We start from the raw sequence: 20,847 nt of genomic DNA, 5'->3' as shown, positions 1-20,847 counted from the left end.
TATATATATACGCGTATATATATATATATATATATATTACTCAGCCATAAAAATGAATGAGATCTTAGTATTTTTTATTTTTCTTTGGGCATCATAAATACCAAATTGTTGAAGGTTAAGATTTTGTTGTCATCCTTTGTGGAGTGCTTAATTTTGTTATGTATTATCTTGGTTATCTTGAGTTTGGTAAAGCTTTACTAGGGAGAATCTAGAAAACCTATTGGACTATAGTAGTCTTATTTCAGGGGTGTGACCTTTCTCAAGTATCTACAAAATGCCTGGGTAATTCAGCAAATCTCTCTGCTTAGGCCAGTCAGAACTCCAATATCTCTTAGAATCCTTATTTGGCTCACATCTCCGCAATACCTACTGTTTACCCAAGATCATAAAATCTTGCCTTACACATGCAAAGCTTAGTAGTTATCAAAGACCTAAGGAGCACCTAATCAGTGTCCTTAGGTTCTTCTCTGCAAAGTTTCCTCCTCTCTGATTATCTGCCTTATAAATTGCATCTACCTCAGCTACGCCAAACATCGGTGTATGTGTTCTCAATCCTGCAAGACCATCACAGTCTGTGTGACAGTTTTTGTATGGACCTATATGGAATCCAGATTTGTGTGGACTACAAATTCCAGAGCTGCTATTGAGAAAGGGGCTCTAGACAGAAATTCAGGACAATTATTTGGCCACTTAATTCTTTTCTTTTCTTTCCAGGATCACAGTCCCCTGCTATCTTTTGTCTAAAATCTGAAAATAGCTGTTCCATATATTTGGTTCATTTTTAGAGTGCTTATGGTGGGAGGGCTGGTTTGGTGCCAATTACCCTGTAACAATCAGAAACAGAAGTCCAGCATATAAAAAAACAAAAACAAAAACAAAACAAACAAACAAACAAAAAAACCAAAAACTAACACACTATCTTTTTATTCCTTTTATTCATTTTATTTCAAAACTCTCTAGAGATTCCCTATCTTAATCAGTATAAAAGTATAAGTCCTTCTCAAGGCACTTATAAGGTCTTGAATCATCTATCCCTCTGTTATTTCTCTGACTCTGTATCTTATTCTAGCCCCCATTCCCTCATCCCTCAAATCCAGATGTGTTGGCCTTCTTGATCTTCTGTAAACACACCAACTTTATTTCTCATATGTTTACTTATAGTTGTCTCTAAATATGCTTTCCCTCATTATCTACATGATTAATATCCTCACTGCTTCCAAGGATCTGCCTCAAATTCATCTGTAAATATAGATATTCCTCACAATCCTATATACAATTATATACAATATATACCTCACCCCTCCCCATCACTTTCTATTCCCTCTTACCGGCCTTATTTTCTCCATAGCATTTAGCAATACTTAATACACTCCATAAATTCCCAGTCCTGTACAAGCTCTGGAACCATTACTTGGCTTACAGTTTCCCAATAGTTATTCTGTACCCACCATCATGGAACCAGGCCCTATATATGAGCAACTTAGAATTCAACCAAGACTCAATGAAACTTCTTTGCAGTTTTATTTATTTGTCTGTTTACATTCTTCCTACTAGAATCAAAGAAGACAAATATTTCATTTTATCCTTGGAACCTGGAATAGTACCTGGTAACACTAAGTGTTTAATTCATAGTTGTTGACTTTGTACGATGACGTTCCTCATGTATTTGGAGAAAATGACATCTAATTTTTAATCATGAGTGAAAGCAAGATATTGATAAAAATAACAAATGTTTGGTCTTGTTATTATGGGGAAGCCAACTAGGAATGATTAAGAGAACTTCTGAGGAGCACAGAGAATCTTCTTGTGAAGAAAATAATAAATTTGGAATAGGTCCAATTAGTAGTGCTAACTCTCTTTTTTTTTCCATGAAACCTTGGCTTCTCAGGAATAGAAGACTAAGCCCAACAAATATTAGCAACTAACAAAGTTCATGGGGCAGAAGGACAAGGAGATAAGAGCTCTGAGAATACTGATGAGCAGTGTAGGCTGGTCAGTCTAGGAAAATGACATCCTTAAATAATAAGAAAGAATCAAAGACTGGAGGTCATGGGGGGCAAAGAACATGCAAGATGGGAATGAAGATGAAATGTAGTTGGAAGCTAGTGGTTAAAATTTGAATTTCTCTGGTTTATTTCTGAAGGGTTGGAGAGATCTCACTGATGTCACTCATTTTATCAATGAGGAAGTTAAGCCCCAAGCTGGAGAAGTGACCTCTGCAACATTTCTAGTTCAAAAACAGTCTACCTGAGTGCAGCCCAAGTCCCCAGTGACCAGTGGAGAACATTCTGCCACTGGGCAGCTTCTCCCACCCAACTGTCCCTCCACATGGGGTCCCAGCTATAGTCATTTATTCTCCCTAGATTTCAAAACTTCAAATTTCCCAAAGACAAAAGAAGGAAATATGTAGACTACAGTTCTGCACTGTTTTCTTTGTGGTTCAATAAATTTTTTGGCTTCAGAGCATTTGTTGTTAAGACAAGTTGAAATGTAACTGCCTCAAAGCATTTAGCTTGCCAGCAGGATGCCTGTCTCTAGCTGACAGGACTGGCTGCTTTGTGTTGTTTGGGTTTCTAACCAGGTTGTCTGACAGCAGGGAACTTCTCAGTTTGATCAAGGACAGTGGGCTCTAGATCAGTGCTCATCATTTGTCAGGCTTTCCTCTCAGACTGGGAAAAATCTCATGGCCACATTGGCTGTTGGCTCAGCTGGAGCTCAGAGAGAGGCAAACACCACTCACCTGAGTTATGAGTTATAGGGGAGTCTTCCGGTTTCGGCATGGTGTGGTGGAAAGGTCAGTGTGGTGGGCCAGGAAACCTGTGTTCCAGTCCTCCTTCACTATCTACTTGAAACATGTAAATAAAATCATTTCACTGCACTAAGCCTTGGTTTAATCATCCCCAGAGTAAAGGAATAGAAGACATCATCTTTAGGGCTTATTCCTGTTCAAAAATCTGGAATTGCATGGAAACAGATAGGAATCTTTCCACATGAGGACAAATGTGATAAAAGATGAGTGAATGAAAGTCTCCTAAGAAATTCCTATTACTGTTTTCTTACTGGTTAATGATCATAATGCAAAATGAGTTAAGGATGAACCAATGACCCTTAAAGTGAATTCCGGCACTTGTAAGAAAATCGGAGATATCCTGGCCATGAAGGGGTGAAGCTGCTTCATAGGAAGCAGGGAGGGGTAGTGAGGTCTGAGTCTGGACAGTCAGTAAGCAGAGTAAATTAGCCCCAGTGCTAGAGAGGAGGTATTTGCTGATTTCTCTGCTTTATACCCCAGATGAATTGCTTTGGGTTCCCAGATGTTAATTGTAGCCAGAAAAAAGGCCAGAACACTGCAACTGTGTGAAATATTCAGAAAAACACATGATTTGGAATTGAGTAGACCTGGAGTCAAATCCAGTTCTGGTACTAACTTTCCATCTTTTCTGAAATCAAATTCTGACATTAGTAACTTGGGGATAATTATATCTTGCACAGGCTTTACAAGGATTAGAGATAATATATGCAAAATGTTTGGCACATGGTACACACTTGCTAAATGGTAGCCGATTTTATCATTGAGACATGAGGAAAGGGACAAGAATTGTAGCCCAAACAGCAACACAGATACAGTGCAATTTTGGCAAACTCAGGACATCTGGGGATACTCCCAGATCCAAGCATGATTTTGTGGAGAGGTCCTCAACACTACCATATAAGTAAGGAGAGCGATGTTTTTAGGATGTGTGGTAGCAGCTACGGAAAGATGCATAGTCACATGTCTCTGAGCTTCCTTTTGGGGACTACAGAGCATTGTGACCCCATAGAAGAGCAAGTTGGAAATGGGGACCTAGGAACCTGCCTTGAAATAAAGTTTATACATACATTTATGAAAGATTGAAAAATGTCAATTGTGCATTTCAAGGAATGGAATGCTTATAGAGTGGGGGAGGGGAGGGGGAGACAAAGCCCCATCCTCACCACACTTTTTGATGCCATCATAGCAAAGTATAAAAGCAAAATTTCCACTTATAGAGTTTCATGCTAACTGGGACATTAGAAATTGCAGCCAGTTCTAAACACTTAGCATGGAAAACAAAAGCTATCGGCCAAATGCTAATCAGCGTAAAGGGATAAATGCCTATAAAACTTGATGTTTGGTTTCAATCTCCCTCTATCCCAATACATATGCATGCATGTATAATCACACACACACACGCACACACACACACACACACACGCTCATTAGAAATAGGAGTAACACCCAGAAGGCAACAGGGTTTCCACTGATTGTCCACTCATATACTATTCATTTGATAAACATGATGACAAAGAGTCTCTCCTTCACCAAACTCTAGTCAGGCTTATCTGAGCTTGTTTTCACCTAGTTCCTGTGGTTGGACATGCCCTCAATGGTCCAGTTTTGGAAAGAATCCTGTCATGCTCATTTAGCCAGAACCTTTCATCCTCAATCTGACCACTCCTGATACCTGATCAAAGGTCTCATCCTTCACCATCCCCCAGGTGATGTCTGATCACTTTGACCTGCCTTCAGCAAGAATCCTATTAGGTCAGTTTAGTAAAGAATTACCCTGCCCTCTGTAGTAATTTTCCATCTCTAGACTCTCCATCTCCTCCCACACACCCCAACCCCTGCCCAATTCTGCTCCTTGGCTTTAAATTCCCATTTCTCCTTGTTAGATTCAGAGTTGAGTCCAATCTCTTCTACTGTAAAACCCCATTGCTATGGTCCTGTACCTATCACAATAGTTCTTTTTTTTTTTCCTTTTTTCTTTTTTAAATTGTTTTTAATAGACTCCATGCCCAACTTAGGTGTTGAACTCAGGACTCTGAGATCAAGAGTTGAATGCTTTACAAACTGAGCCAGCCAGGCACTCCTAACACAATAATTCTCAAAAAAGTCTGCCTTACCCTTTCAACAAGATTCAGCCTTTTTTTTTTCTTTTTCTCTAACAATTGTTGCAGGATTCTTTTTACCTCAATACCCAGGATTCATTGTCTCACACTTCACAGCCTGAAGAGGTGGACACAAAATGAGCAGAAAGCAAAAGTTTATTAGAGCATAAGATCAGAAAGTAAGAATAGTATGAAATCTCTCTTTACAGATTGGGGGCATTAGAAAGTGAATACCCACAACAATAGTCAAGAGTCCTTGTTTTACAAGGTTTTGGTCAGTCCTACTTTCCCTTCCCCCTTGTTCCTTCTCAGCTCCTACCCTTACTGGCTGGATAACTCTAGGTGTTGGGTTGTCCATTCCTGATTGGCTCGATTCCATTGTATGAAAAGTCAGACTGGTCATAGTGTCCCTCATGTAACACAAGTTTTATGGTTTGCTGTTTTTTAGTTAGGTATTTTTGATGGGGTTTTGGGGTGATGGGGCTTCGGAGAGACGGCCAAAAAAGAATTCTTGAAGATGTCTTTGGTGCAAAAAGGTGATTTTATTAAAGCACAGGAACAGAATCCAGGGGCAGAAAGAGCTGCACTGGCTTTGTGAGGAAGGACTCCTTACATACTGTGGGGCTGGGGGGAGGTTAAGTTGGGAGCAAGTTTCTTTTTTTTTTTTTTAATTTTTTTTTCCAACGTTTTTATTTATTTTTGGGACAGAGAGAGACAGAGCATGAATTGGGGAGGGGCAGAGAGAGAGGGAGACACAGAATCGGAAACAGGCTCCAGGCTCTGAGCAATTAGCCCAGAGCCTGACGCGGGGCTCGAACTCACGGACCGCGGGATCGTGACCTGGCTGAAGTCGGATGCTTAACCGACTGCGCCACCCAGGCGCCCCGGGAGCAAGTTTCTTAAAGAGACTTTCATATGCTAAAGACTCATAGGATACTGAAGGCCTAGCTATTGTCAAGCTAAGGTTGTTTTACCTTCTAGCAAAGCATTATCATTAAGACAGTGGGGGGTTCCTGGAAAAACATTTTACTCTGTCTGCCTCAAGTATTTGTCAATGGGCTGCAGGTTATAAAGAAATTTAATTTTATCTGCCATTTCCTTCTTGCCTTTGTTCCCCACATCACTTATGGAGGGGAGGGTGATATTAGGGCTCCAGGAAACTGAGTCTATAGGTTTCTGGAGATTAGGCTATTGATAAGATTGCTTTTTGTTGTAGTTTACTAAGATATTCATAAACTGATGGAGACTCTATCAGTTTAACTATTTGTTTTCTGTCCTTTCCTTTTTTCTTGGGCAGCCAGGGGGCCTGAGGGATGTCACACACATCCTTCCTGAGCCTTTGTGGGTGGGTAATGCTAGCTTGTGCTCTGCCCTCATCTTGCCTTATGGTCCTTCTTCATTTTGATTGTCAAATTCCCGATGGGAACCTGAGGTGCTGTCTATTACATTCTTAAGAGGGACCTGATGCCCGATGGGGTTTACTGTGGGCAGACGCTCCCAGCACTGTTCCCAAAATATGTGTTTTTCCCTATCCAGGGACCTCAGGTCCTCACCTTTCCCTCTCTTCCTATTTTATCATATCTTTCCCTATCATGCAATGAACACAGAAAAAGAAATAAACTAGACTTCAAGGCAAAGAAGGACAGAGAAAAGAAAGCAGCCTCTCTAAATATATGTAAGTGTAGTAACCAAAACATCATGTTAAATGTAATAAAGTAATCAAATATTTGCTAATTATGTTTACAAAGGTCCAGAGACAAAAGTTACTATTCTTACTTTCAATGACCGCCAGTCCAATATGCAACTTAAGTGTATACTTCTATAGGACTTCATGCCCCTGATAATGCTACTTCAGGGAAGAGAGGGAGCCTGGGATGTGGTTACATGGTTCTAACTACTTAATAGTTAAGTGACCTTGAGCACCTGAGAAGGTGCTTTGAGGCTTGGTGGTTTCATCTTTAATAGAAAGGTAATAATCCCTACCTCACTAGATCGCTGGGAAGATCAATTGAGTTAATGTAAGCAAAGGAGCTCTATAAACTTTAAAAGCCCCATACAAATGCTAATTGTAGCTATTTTCTTCTCTCTTAAGAGTTTAGTTGGCCTTCTTGAAGCTTTACAGAGAAAGGCAAAATTGACCCTGAGCTTTCAAACAAATGCCCTTTTAGATATAGTCTATAAATTATGATTTGAATTAAAAAAGAATGGATAACTTTAAAAATTCACCAGTTTTGAAATACTCTGTCCATCCTCCTTCTTTCCTGTCTCATTGACATCCCATGCTGTTCCCCAGAGTTTGGCCCCTTGTTCTCAACTCTCCCTGGTGGGAATTTCTTCCTCCTTTCATTTTCTCCTCTCCCAGTCCAAAACCTTTGAGAGAACTGGCCAGCTAGTGTTACAGAACCAGGCTGGAACGCTGGCGGAAAATCCAAGCGGCACTCGGAGATCTTGGTGGATCAGAGATTTATTTAAACCTGGCGGGCTCAGAGGAGACCTTTTCTCCAAAGATCTGAGCGCAGAATGCAAGTGGGCAGGGTAATTTGTAGTGTCAGCTTCCATATCTGTGGAGGTTTTTGCGCGCACAGCAAACGAAGGAAGAAGAACCTTGGAGGGGTCTCTAAGCTAGAGACCAGAGCTTGTTTTAGCCCCATTGGCCATCTTTGGCATACTTTAGTCACTTCTCCAACACTAGGACATCCTCAGCGGGCACTTCCAAGAGCTTGACAATTATGAAACTCCACCAAGAAAAGATTTAAGCTGATCTTCAAGACAAAGTTATCATCTGTTGCAGAAATGACTGTAACATGACACACTTCTTAGACATAGATCTTATTTGATGGTAACTGAGTATCATTTCTAAAAGCACACCAGTATCATAAAATTGGAGACACACAGGAAAATGACTGCAGGTATCAGGTAGGAATCTGAGGAATAGGGCAGGGTTGGGAATGCTCCCCCCACCCCAGTCCCTAACCTCCCCCCAGCTCCGCGCACTGACCTGGAGAATGTAAACCCTGCTGCTACTTCTTCCTTCCAGACAATTAGGCTAATGAGGAATTGAGGCTCCGTTACAGTCAGAGCAGTGGATGTGGGTTTTTTTTTGTATGTGTGAAATTCCTTGATTTTTAAATATTGCCAATTGATTAACTAAGGAAAAGAGATAAAGACTTAACAATGCAGGCACCACAGAAAATACATTTATAAGACATCACGGACCTATGTTTTGGCCTAATTGAACTAGAGCTAAAGAATAGAAATCCATCAACGCAGATCCATCCTCACTACCAGTATTAAAATAATTCAGAGTATATGTCTTACTGAAAGGTGTGTGAAGAACAACAACTTTGGGTTTTCAGGGTCACTTGTTATTATCTTATGTGAACATTTATGTTGTTAAACCACAGAAATTCAACCGACTAAATTTCAAAGGTCTAATTGGCTTTATTAATTGATTCATGAATTAGGCAGCCTCCCATTTAGCAAATAGGAAGAAGCTCCACTGAGCTGCAGGAAAGGAAAGGTTTTTAAAAGCAGAGAGGGAGTGGGAAGAGGGGTTTGATTAGCAAAGAACGCATCATTTTAGGCAAGGCCGCCCTCCTAAGGGGTAAGAAAGGGGTCTGTTGGTTAATTTCCTAGTCTGACTAGGAAATTCCAGATTGGCTGCTTACGGTTGTAGTCCTGTGGGGACTGAAACTGCAGTTAAGTGTTAAGTCTGGGTTTGCGGATGTGGGGTCTTAACAGAAGTGACTCCATTTGGTTTTCTTTGTAACAGTGTTCATTCATTTATTCCACAAAGGTATATATTGGGCCATAGATTTCCAAAGAGTGCTGAGCAAAATGTAGAGGTCAGGGAGGTAACATCTGGGTTTTAAGGAAGATATAATTTGAGTAGCAAGACAAGGCATTTACAAATGAAAACAAATTATGGTATGAGAATTCAAATGATATAAAAGTCGACATAACAAAGGGATTAGTAGCCTTGGCCTTGGAGTCAAATGGGCATGGCACCAAATCTTGGCTCTTACTCCTTGTTTGTGATCTTGGCAAATTACTTATCCTCAGTCTTCTTGACTGTGGATTAGGAACACTAACAGAATCTACCTCCTAAGAATGCTGTAAGGGTTAAATAAGATAATACATGTAAAGTTCTTTGGACAGTGTCCAGCACTGAGTTGATCAAATATGCAAAAACAGTAATAGCAATGGTAATAATCATAATAATATTGGAAGTGTACAACTCTGATACCACAAAGCAGCAAGGGATGAGGTTCATTGTGAGTGGCATGGTTAGTATGAGTTAGACTCTTGCTATTTAAGGGGGGTGCTGTATGCATAAGAGACACTGACACATTCTGGGAGCCTGTTAGAAATGCAAGAGCTCAGGCCCCCTCCAGATGCATCAGAATGTGTGTTTTATTGGGCACTTTCCCCAGGTGATCTGCATGTATATTAAAGTTTGAGGATCATGTTAGAAGATACGAGAGGAAGAGTGAACTATGTGTACTAGAGATGAACAGAAGCCTCCAGGATGAGACAGAATGGACAAGTTTTTCAAACTTTTTGGTCTCAGAACTCCTTTACAGTCTTAAAAGTTATTGAGGAACTTGAGACCTTTATTTATATGTTTTGCTGATCTGTTTAGTGTCTAACAATAAAAGACAGCTGGCTTTTCATATGTGCTTCAACATTCAATCTGTCATACTATTTTATTTTGGTTGAAGTACATGAAGAAAATTTGGCTTCACATAAATATGTAGCTTGGAAAAGCAGGAGTATTTTAATATGCTTTTCAGATAACTATGGATATTCTCTTTTGCTATTTCCCCTATAAAATTCTGTAAGTCATAGTATCTTAAATTTGTGAAATATCAAATTTAATGAGTCACCATTTGGAAGACGTGGATAACTCAGTGAATGAGTTATTTTCCAAGTGACCAATGCATGCTGCTACAACCAGAACATGTGAAGATCCATTCAAGGCAGACTAATGGATTTAAAAAAATTTTTTTGAATATTTATTTATTTTTGATAGAGAGAGACAGAGCACGGATGGAGGAAGGGCAGAGAGAGAAAGGGAGACACAGAATCGGAATAAGGCTCTAGGCCCTGAGCTGTTAGCACAGAGCCCAACTCCAGGCTTGAACTCAAAAACCGTCAGATCATGACCTGAGCCTAAGTTGGACGTTTAACCGACTGAGACACCTAGGCACCCCCAGACTAATGGATTTTAATGTAACACTATGAATATAGATTAATGGATTCTAGACTGTATGGACTAATGGACCTTGATGTAGTAGTACCAGAACTTCATTGCACAAGTGCTTTTCCTCCTGCAGAAGACCTTTTCATGTACTTCCTATTTCTTTATGTAGAATATTAAAAAGAAATAAATGTACTTAAATGTCAAAATTAGTCAAATTAATAATTTTACTCTTTCATTAAGGGCATTCATTAAGTGAAACAGTGCACAGCATTGAGAAATGCAATGGCAATGATATGATTCAAGACCACTGCACTGATTAACTCTAGCCAGTTCTACCCACCATTGCTTTCCCACCATCAGTGCAAATGTGAACACAGTGCAAAAAGCAAATAAGATTTTAGCATTTTTAAAAAAATTTTTAATGTTTATTTATTTTTGAGAAACAGAAAGAGAGACAGCGTGAGCCGGGAGGGCCTGAGACAGAGGGAGATACAAAATCCAAAGCAGACTCTGTGCTGTCAGCACAGAGCCCAGCACGGGTCTCAAACCCATGAACCATGAGATCATGACCAGAGTCAAAGTCGGACCCTCAACAGACTGAGCTACCCAGGCAACCCAGATTTTAGCATTATTATAAAAATAGTTTTGACCTCCCAGATGGCTTTGAAATGATCATGGGTATTATAAGAGTTTTCGGACCATATTTTGAGAACTATTGTAATAGAATACTGTAAGACAAGGGTTAGGTAAGAGGTTAGGGGAAATGGAGGAGCATTCTAGAAAATGGAATTATGCCAGTGGATGTCCAGAAATAGGGGTAAGCAAAGTAGGTTCTACTGGTCTACACAAAGCAGAGTTCATACAATTCAGAAGCTGCTGCTTGACCTGCTTTGTTTGTCCCTAAAAATAAAGGCATATACATAAAGGACACTTTCCTTTTAGCTTGCTTATTGAATCAGCCCCAGTGAAGCAGTCTCAACTTCAACGGGTCTACATTTTCTAAGTGAACTTGAAACTCTGGGCAATTGATTAAAGTTCAAAATTCAAAGAGAAGACAAACATGGATAAATCTCTTCTGCCATTATGTCTACCTGAAAAAAATTTGCTTTTTTTAAAAAAAAGAGGAAGACATTATTTTTATTATTTTTAAAGCAAATTGCTATATTAGTTTTATAATAAATTATATTTTTTCTATATGAATTACACTCCCTCCCCACTCCCAAGGGATTAGAAATACTATTAGTGATTTTTATTTTATATTCTTAAAAGAAAATGTTTATAGCTCGGTAAACTATTGGTAAGGTATTAGATTCAAGATGGCAAACCACCTTTATTTTTAAATGTATAACAATTATCATCACATATTTAGGGGTTTATTCTGTTGGCCATGGGGGACATAATAGTAGATTAGAACACAAATCCCAGTGCCTGGGCTTTTTTGTCCCTAATTTTTACACAAAGATAGGAGGATACTATAAAACACCAACAAAATGAAAGCTATCTCTTACAGAGTCTATGTTAGGACTAGGAGTTAGCCATTGACACTGATTAGTATCTATGAGGTCTGCCATATGGAGACCAGCGGACAGTTTAAACATACAGTAGCCTGAGTCACTGAGGATCCCTGGGATCTCTTACTCTGTAAGGCTGTGACCATCTTCCACAGTCAGGTAGCCTCCAATGGGAACCCTCCAGGAACTAGGTTTAGTACATCTTGATCTCCCATGCTCCTCCACTAGCCAAACTCTGCAACTCAGCCTCACATCAGCACCTGATTTACCTGTGTGATTAGTCCTGGGTCATCTGGCTTGATAGCTACTCGAGAAAGTGTGTTACTCAGAGAAATGTACAGTGAGGTGACTTCTCATCCAGATTAGGCTTTCATAGCTTACGCCTGGGGCTGCTCTCATTTTCTCTGAAATAGACTTTAAGAGATGCTTGGCTGCTTAAAATCATTAGTGAAAATAACTCACAGGAGGACTTTAGAGCTCACATAGCTGAACATGCCATTAGAGCCCTATTCTAAATCCTGCTCTGGGTGCTTTTTATTTCCTAACCTGACTTAGGTGTTCTATTCCTTCTATTCAGAGGGATGTAAAAAAAAAATCTTTTCTCAGATTATAAAATCAATGTTTCTCTCTTTTAGATATTTTGTAAAACTACCAAAAAAATGAAGAAAAATTAAATGACCTACTTTTTTTACTAATAGAAATTATTCAAAAGTTGGAAATGAGACATAAATAGGGTGGCACATCCTTTGAGGGCAATGACCTGCCCAAGGATTATCTAGAACCAAAAATAATAGTGTAAAACACTATATAATTTCAATTTCTAATAGCCATATTAAAAAGCTAAAAATAGGGGCGCTGGGTGGCTCAGTTGGTTAAGCATCCAATTTCAGCTCAGGTCAAGATATCGCCTTTCATGAGTTCGAGCCCTGCATCAGTCTCTGTGCTGACAGCTCAAAGCCTGGAGCTTATTTCAGATTCTGTCTTTGTCTGTGTCTTCTGTCCCTCCCCTACTCATGCTGTCTCTCTCTTAAAAATAAATAGTCATTAAAGTAAACAAAATAGGGGTACCTGGACTCTCAGTCAGTTAAGCATCCAACTTCCATCAGGTCATGATCTCGCAGTTCTTGGGTTCGAGTCCCGTGTCAGGCTCTGTGCTGACAGCTCAGAGCCTAGAGTCTGCTTCAGACTCTGTGTCTCCTTCTCTCTCTCTCTGCCCCTACCCCACTCATGCTCTATCTCTCTCTGTCTCAAAAATAAATAAATGTTAAAAAAATTATTAAAAATAAAATAAAATAAAAACCTAAAAATAAACAGGTAAAATTAATTTTTATAATGTAATTTATTTAATCCGGTATGTCCAAAATATTGTAAATTTTATACAAAATCCATATAAGAAATTATTCATGAGATGTTTAATATCACTTTATTGTACTAAGTCTTTGACATCGAAGTGTATTTTATACTCACAGTACATCTCAGTTGGGGTAGCTTATTTCACATGTTCAAAAGCCACATGTGACTGGTGACTATCATACTGGACAGCACAGATTAAGGGAAAGTTGCTTTGTTCAACTCACTGTTTCCTGTTGATTCAAATTCCCAGTCGTAGTGAAATCACAAGTTAACTTGTAGATTTTTTCCCAAATAATTTCTGTCCCATAGGAAAAATAACACCACTAACCATATTGAGCTGTAGAATATTAACCAGTTTTGTATTGAGTCCAGTGATTATATCCTACATTCTTTTGTTAGATTGCCCATAAATATCTAAAACATTCCTCTTAAACATCCTTTGAACCCGTCTTAATATCTTACTTGTTCCCTCATTACATCATAAATTGAACAAAATGTTGTTCATGTGTTCATTTTATGTTTTTATGAGTCATGAATTTTACCTTGTTGAAATTCCTACTTTAGCAATTCCACTACCCAGAGCCACACATGTTGCTGTCTCTTGTTCTAGATAACATCTATCTATGTAATATATATTTCACATACACCTCTCCATCATCTCTCTTTCTGCCTGGATAAGGACTGAAAACACTACATTAAGTAAGCATGTATCCATCTTTGCTTCTGTGAGATGCAAGAATTTTATATATATGTTGAAGATTTTTGATATACCCTTTACCAAATTATCCTTCCAAGATGTTTTATCACGTTCTTATTACCAGATTATGTAAGTGCCTGTTTTCTTAACCATCTAGAAAACTCTTTGAAAGAACTGATATATCTTCTCTCCCTTTCTTGTCCCTGCTAATTGACATACGTTGTTGTATAGCTCTCCCTTTATTTAATCTAGAATTAATTTATCTTATTACAGTGACTGAAACTTTCATAACAGTGACTAAAATGTTCATCATCACCACCATCATCATCATCATCATCATCATCATCACAATAATATAATAGTACTAGTAAGAGGAGCTTTTCCTGGTTTTATGTCTGACTTAGGAAGAGTACCGTTAACATTCTTACAATGAGGTAAGATGCTTTTGTGATTTTTTTTTTATCATATTAAGGACCTATTTCTCTACTCCTGTTTTACTATTTAAAAAATTGGAAAAAAAAATTTGAACTCTATCAAATGAATCCTTTTTCCTTTGATCTACTAATATTATGAATTATGTCTATAGGTATTCTAATATTTAATTAACCATGTAGTCTTCTATTAAATCTAACTTGACAAGTGTATTATTCTTCTAATCATTGATTAGATTTGTTAATATGGTCTAACACACTGATAAATTTAATAAACTATTATTGCTTAGTATATTTGGCTTCTATATTCATAAGTAACACTGGTTTAAATGTTTTATTTAAAAAAAATTTTTAACGTTTATTTATTTTTGACACAGAGAGAGACAGGGCATGAACGGGTGAGGGTCAGAGAGAGAGGAAGACACGGAATCTGAAACAGGCTCCAGGCTCTGAGCTGTCAGCACAGAGCCCGACGCCGGGCTCGAACTCACGGACCGTGAGATCATGACCTGAGCCGAAGGCGGACGCTTAACCGACCAAGCCACCCAGGCACCCCTAAATGTTTTATTTTTAAAACATTTTAACGAGATTTTAATGTCAGAATCATACTGACTAACATGAAATTTAAACTTTTTTTTTTTTTTTCTTTTATCAGGGCACTTAGGTGGCTCAGTTGGTTAAGTGTCTGACTCTTGGTTTTGGCTTAGGTCATGATCTCACAGTTTGTGAGATTGAGCCCCGCCTCGGGGCTCTGCACTGACAGCTCAGAGCCTGCTTGGGATTATATCTCTCTCCTTCTCTCTGTGCCCCTTCCCCACTCGTTCTCTCTTTCTCTCTCTCAAAATAAATAAATAAACAAACAAAATAAAAATGAAAAACAAAATAAAATCATTCTTTTGAATCTTTAGGAACAATTTAAATGGGAACAGATGATGGGAGGGATTGTCTATTCCTTAAACATTTGAAATAACTCTCTTGTAAAGCCCGCTGGCATCTTTCCTAGAGGTTGTTCTTTCATAAACTTGGAAAATTTCTGTCATATTTTTAGTCTACTCTAATTTTCTTCCTGTTCTTGAGTCATATAAAAGTCTTAAATATAGTTAAATTTTATTAAGATTTTTAATTTGAGTATGGAGATCATATGTATATATGTATGTATGTATATATATATATATATATATATATATATATATAAAATCTCTATTTATATGTATGTATAAAAAACTATGTGTAGGGGAGCCTGGGTGGCTCAGTAGGTTGGGCGTCCGACTTCGGCTCAGGTCATGATCTCACGGTCCATGAGTTTGAGCCCCGCGTCGGGCTTTGTGCTGACAGCTCAGAGCCTGGAGCCTGTTTCAGATTCTGTGTCTCCCTCTCTCTGCCCCTCCCCTGTTCATGCTCTGTCTCTCTCTGTCTCAAAAATAAATAAACGTTAAAAAAAAACTATGTGTATATATATGTATATATTTATATATAAAAATTATCCGTGTAAATGCACTTTAAAATAGTTCTATATTTTTATCTTCTTTCTTATATTTTAAATTAAATTGGACAGATATATGTTATTTTTATTTGATAGAACATCTACTTATCATCAAAATTGGTTAGTTTTCAAATGTTCTCTGATTTCATGTCTTTGACTGTTTTACCTTCTGAGGACAATAGGAAGCCACTGAAGAGTTTTCAGCAGGGGAGCAGCCAGAGGAGGTTTGTGATTCGAAAGATCATTCTGCCCACTGTGGGGCCAGGCGGCGGGAAGAACAGCACAGGCGGCTGGGCTGCCAGTCCCCCTGTGACCTCCAAGGGCCCAGCTGTTGGGCAAGAGAGACTTGGGGACTGGACGTGGGCCAGACCAGGAGAACCGAGTCAGCTGCGGTGTAAAGCTGTTCCTGATGGGAGCTTGCAGTGTGAGGAGCAGCAGTATCAGAGGATTTTGCCTGATGATTCTGTCCAAGCTCGATATCCTAGATGTGCCCAGTATAACTGGCACTTGTGAATAAGATGAGGCCGACATAAGGGTTTGTTGAGATGAGAGGTTAGCCAAGACCTAGGATTAAGAGATAAAACACTCCCCCCAGCATAAGGGTGCTGGGATATGGCAACAGGACTGTCACAGAAGGTCATATAGTCTGTGTGTACACAGCCTCAAGGAGTCCAATTCACATGAAGAGCATTCCTTGGAATTCTGCAGTTCTGTGGGCACCACTGTCTGGGAATCTGAATAGGATTCCAGTCCCATTAAGCAGCTGAAAACAGTAGAGAGAACTGAGGTAGAAAACTGTGCGTATTAACTGGGTCAACTTGGTGAGGGTACGGAGGAAAGTGCAGAACAAAAGGTGTCAAGCATTCCTGGGTTCATCCCTGGAACACGGTCCCACAAAATTAAGCCTAATTCCAGATTTCAGCTATAATCATAACAATTACTAGTGTACTCTAAGGAAGATAGACCAAGGATAGACCAGGTAATGGGTTCGGCCAGTAAACCTGAGTGAGAAGGCCCTGAGCGATGGCATTGAGACAGAGGACAAGATAACACTTTCTTCAGGGTCACACTCTTCCTACACTTCAATAAGCCACAAGCCTTCTTTTCCTTCCTCCTTCCTCTTTCCTTTCTTCCCATCTCCTCTCCCATTCATCCATTTCCTTTGCCCATGTCTTCATGTAACTTCTAAGGTCCCCGGCTCTGTGGTTGTGTCTGAGTGCTAATGAAGTCATCAAACTCTTGTTACCACCCGCCCCCCGCCCAAGCAGGACCGCCAAGCTACTGTGCCTCTGCACTCCAGAGCAGGGCTGCCCGGAGACTCATTGCAAGACATTTATCTGCCACGGAATAATGGCATCTGCTGCTGAGAAGAAATTAAAGCTACTGCTAAGTAGAGCAGCACAGCACGTAATAGTCTTGTTGAACAAGGGAGGGTGTTTGATGGTGATGGTTGGGAAGCTAGGACTGATAAAGGTCTTCACCCATATTGCCTGCAATCCCCAAGCAGCTGGCTGTGCAGCTGCTGTGGAGTCTGGCACACTCCATGCTGCTGGACGCCAAAGAGCACATTCAGGTGGTGGGGAAGATCCAAAAAAGCAGGAAACAGCTTGACCAGGACAAGCTCTCCCTGCCTATCAACATGGGGCCATGAAAGGAAAAATCTGGGAAGGGACAATATGGAGGGCAGGGGAACAGTTTAACCAAATTTGCTGCAGTGAGATCAAAAACAGGATGTGAATCAGATGTGACAACCTTCCCACTACAACAGGACCGTTGTCAAGTAAAATAACCTTCGTGAATTGGCTAAAAACCCCACGGCAGGACAACTGACCTCTTGGTCATTTGGCAGTCACAGAAGCTAAAAACTAGCTCCAATTAAGTTTCAAAACAAGACAAAAAGCATTGTGAGTAACAAACATTATCATTTCTCTGAGGCAAAGGCTTCTATTTTTCCTTTGATGACCTTGGAACAATGAATTACTGAGTTCCCTCTGCAGAGGGTAAACTGTGCAACTTCCAACTTTTCTGCTATGGCTCTATTCCCTCCAGGCCTCCGGCCGGGGTGGAACAGCTGGGAAGGGCACCAGCACCAGACCGTGGTGTGGGAAGAAGGGCAAAACCTGGGTATGAATATCAATTTCCCTGCATATTAGCTAGGTGACTTTGATCTAATCACCTAATCACCCCAAGATCATTTTGTTGGTTTAAAAAGATAATAACAAGGGTATATATATATATATATATATATATATATATATCAATAGGCTTATGTAAGGGTTAATTGAAAAAAAATCTATGTGAATGCACTCTGCACAATGCCTGGACAATTTCAGGGAGTTAGCAAACATTAATTCATTTCATCTTCCCTGTTAAAAATCTGTCCATATCCCCAGAAACTAACAGAGCACTTGGAATACAGTAGAGGTTCAATACATGAATGTGTAGCTTAGTATCCTGGACAGCATGAGCAGTGTTCTCTCACAAACCACTATAATTTCTGAATGTGCTGTAATTATTTGGCCTTCTAGGAAAACAAGAGTGCACAATTGAAGTGTACTTATTCACTCAACAATATATCTTAGTTGTCCACTTTGCATTAGAAACTGTGTTAGGCCTTGGAGATGCAGCAGTGAAAAAGACAAACATGATCCTTACCTGTGTCACTCAGGATGCTTTTAGTTCCATGTCACAGAACACCTGGCTCAAAGTGACTTAAATAATAAAAAGGGGATATTGCCTTATACAACTGGAAAAGCTGAAGGCAAAACCAGCTTCAGGCTGGTTTGATTCATCAACCCACTAAGGTCACTGCAGACTCCGTTTCTTTCTATCGCCGCTCTGCCTTCTGGAGCAAGCAGCCATATGATAAGGCTGGTTGCTATCAAGGTTGTAAGATGGCCGCCAAGGTTACATACTTTTTCTTCCACACGCAGAAGTTTCCATGTTCTGGAGGCGCCCTGTCAATCTCTCTTTGTGTCTCACTGGCGTTAATTGAGTCATACACATTCTTGAATATACCATAGATGAGATGGGATCATGCTGATTAGTTGAGGCCAGAGCCAAACACCCCACTCTAGAGCTAGAGTATAGTCACCCAAAGACAAAATCCATGAGCTGAGGGCAAAGACCAGAAACATCCAGTAAAACTGGGTGTGGGCAGTCGCTGGAGATAATGACCAGTTATGTTAGTGTCCCCACAGAGCTTCCAGTCAGGTTTGGCAGCTTTGAAAAGTTGACTTTTTAAGAGCAAATATTAAAATTTTTGTGCTGCTTTCCTGAGGAGAAATGTGTATCAAAAATGAATAATGTCACTTCACATTTAATAATAGAGTCACTTAATAAATTGAATAGCTAATATATTCAATAAATGGTGCTAGGCACTGTATGACATACAGCAAAATGTACAATTAAAGCCACTATGATTAAGAAGTCAAGCGTACTTAAATAAATGTAAAAAAAAATTTTAAAAATGACAGCTCAGAGCCTGGAGGCTGCCTCTGATTCTGTGTCTCCCTCTCTCTCTGCCCCTCCCCTGCTCACGCTGTCTCTCTCTGTCTCTAAAAAACAAATAAATGTAAAAGAAGCCAAGCGTACAATAGACAAAATATTTTATTCACTTTTGAAATGACAAATAGCCGTGTGGTAAGAGCACAGTGAATGGAGCTGACATTCATTTGTGTAGGCGTGTGGGTTTCAAAGTTTGTTGTGCCTGAGAATCACTTGGGGTACATGTTAAAAGACCAGATTTTTAACCTAGCAATTTGATTCAGTGATCTGAAATGGAGCCCAGGAACCTGATTTTTTTTTTTAACCGACATTCCAAAGATTGCAGTACAAAAGAAGGAGAGATTGACTGGGTTTACTGTTGTAGGGAGAGCTCCATGAAGCAAGCAACAGAAGGTATAGAATAGTTTTGTGCAGGGAATGCCAACAGAGATCTCAGGAGTCTGTGAGGAAAACATAGGTCTTGGTGTCTTTATTATTCATTGCAACATGCCCAACACTTAGAACAGTGCCTCCTCCGGGGTAGACATTTGCATGGAAGGGAATAAATAGTTTACCATGGGTATCTTTCATGTTGAAATGGAGTGGAGAAAGCAGAAGTAGGAAGATGAGTTCCTTGTCATGGTCTTTGCATTAAATAATATGGACTTGACCTAGAGAACATAAAAAGAAAGGAAGAAATTGTTACCAAAGCCTTTTAACAAAAGCTATGTTACTCAGCAGATAACTTACACTCCATAGAAAACTTAGCAGAATGTTTTAATTTATTTACAGCACGTGTGAATGTATGAGATAAAGAAACCCAGTCTCTCCCATTAGAATGTTACCATATTTCACTCTGTGTCAGTGTAAGAGAGGAAAGAGAATTATATGGGAAGACAGGAGATCAGGATCAGCTTTGCTTCTCAGCAGCTGTGAGACCTCGAGGAAATTCCTTCCCTTCTTAGGAACAATTTCCTCATTGATAAAATAAAGGGGTTGAACCAGATAATCTCTGACGTCCTTTGTGGCGATGATGGAGTATCACTGCATGCACCTTGATGAGAACTGTATTGTAAATTTAATTTACTCTTTAAACTGTTAAAATAACTATGGCTAAAAATCAAAATGCTCATTGTACTCAGTGTAGGAGTAATGGTGTGCTTTCTAATTATCTGCCCAAGCAATGTAACCATATTTAAATTTATGATGAGAATAGCACATCCATTGGGCTGATCAGGGTGTAGTAAATTAAAACTTACAGCTGCCCTTTATATTAATTTAAAGGCAACCCTTTGCCACCAGCAAGAGGAGCCTTATCAGCATATGAATGAGGTACATTAACACAACAAAAGTTGTATTACATAATGTCAAAGTCCTGTGCTAGACATCTAACCTTGTAAACACTGAACTTGTATCTAAGGAGAAATTCATGTTTATTGTCCCTGGCACCAGCCCAGCTTCTTCTCTCTCTGTAAATAAATTCAGTGTAAAAGACCAGGAAAACTTTCCTTCTCTTTCAAGTGGAGCACAGGTCTCCAGTGCTGGCATGGAGTCTTTTACTCCAGTCAAGGGCAACTTAATCTTTAATATCTAGACCAACTCATTGGTCATTTGAAAGTCATGCTTTCCTTACAGAAAGATCATTCTCTTTAAAAAAAAAATTTAACAAAGGATTTTACTACAGGCAAATTCTTAAGTGTATTTTAAATATGATTTAATATCTAGAAACTTTATTCCCAAATTTTCAGAGATGGTATTACCTCACTAACAATAAA

General features: G+C 39.3%; 1 long non-coding RNA gene across 4 annotated transcripts in view; it reads left to right on the top strand.

Moving 5' to 3' along the window:
• LOC124520124 (uncharacterized) overlaps positions 1 to 19,082 on the top strand; it is a 100,172-nt gene extending 81,090 nt beyond the window's left edge. For all 4 annotated transcript variants that reach the window (XR_006964256.1, XR_006964255.1, XR_006964254.1 and 1 more), the window contains 2 exons: positions 13,946 to 14,106; positions 15,769 to 19,082. This is a non-coding gene — a long non-coding RNA (uncharacterized LOC124520124). The remainder of the gene's footprint in view (positions 1 to 13,945; positions 14,107 to 15,768) is intronic.
• The last annotated feature ends 1,765 nt before the right edge of the window (positions 19,083 to 20,847 follow it).

This window comes from Lynx rufus, unplaced genomic scaffold (assembly GCF_022079265.1).
Source record: "Lynx rufus isolate CCGP_SWC_20201006 ecotype Redwood Valley unplaced genomic scaffold, mLynRuf1.p SCAF_3, whole genome shotgun sequence".
Taxonomy (NCBI): domain Eukaryota; kingdom Metazoa; phylum Chordata; class Mammalia; order Carnivora; family Felidae; genus Lynx; species Lynx rufus.
The sequence above is the reverse complement of the archived record's forward strand: the minus strand, read 5'-3'. Positions and strand labels throughout refer to the sequence as shown.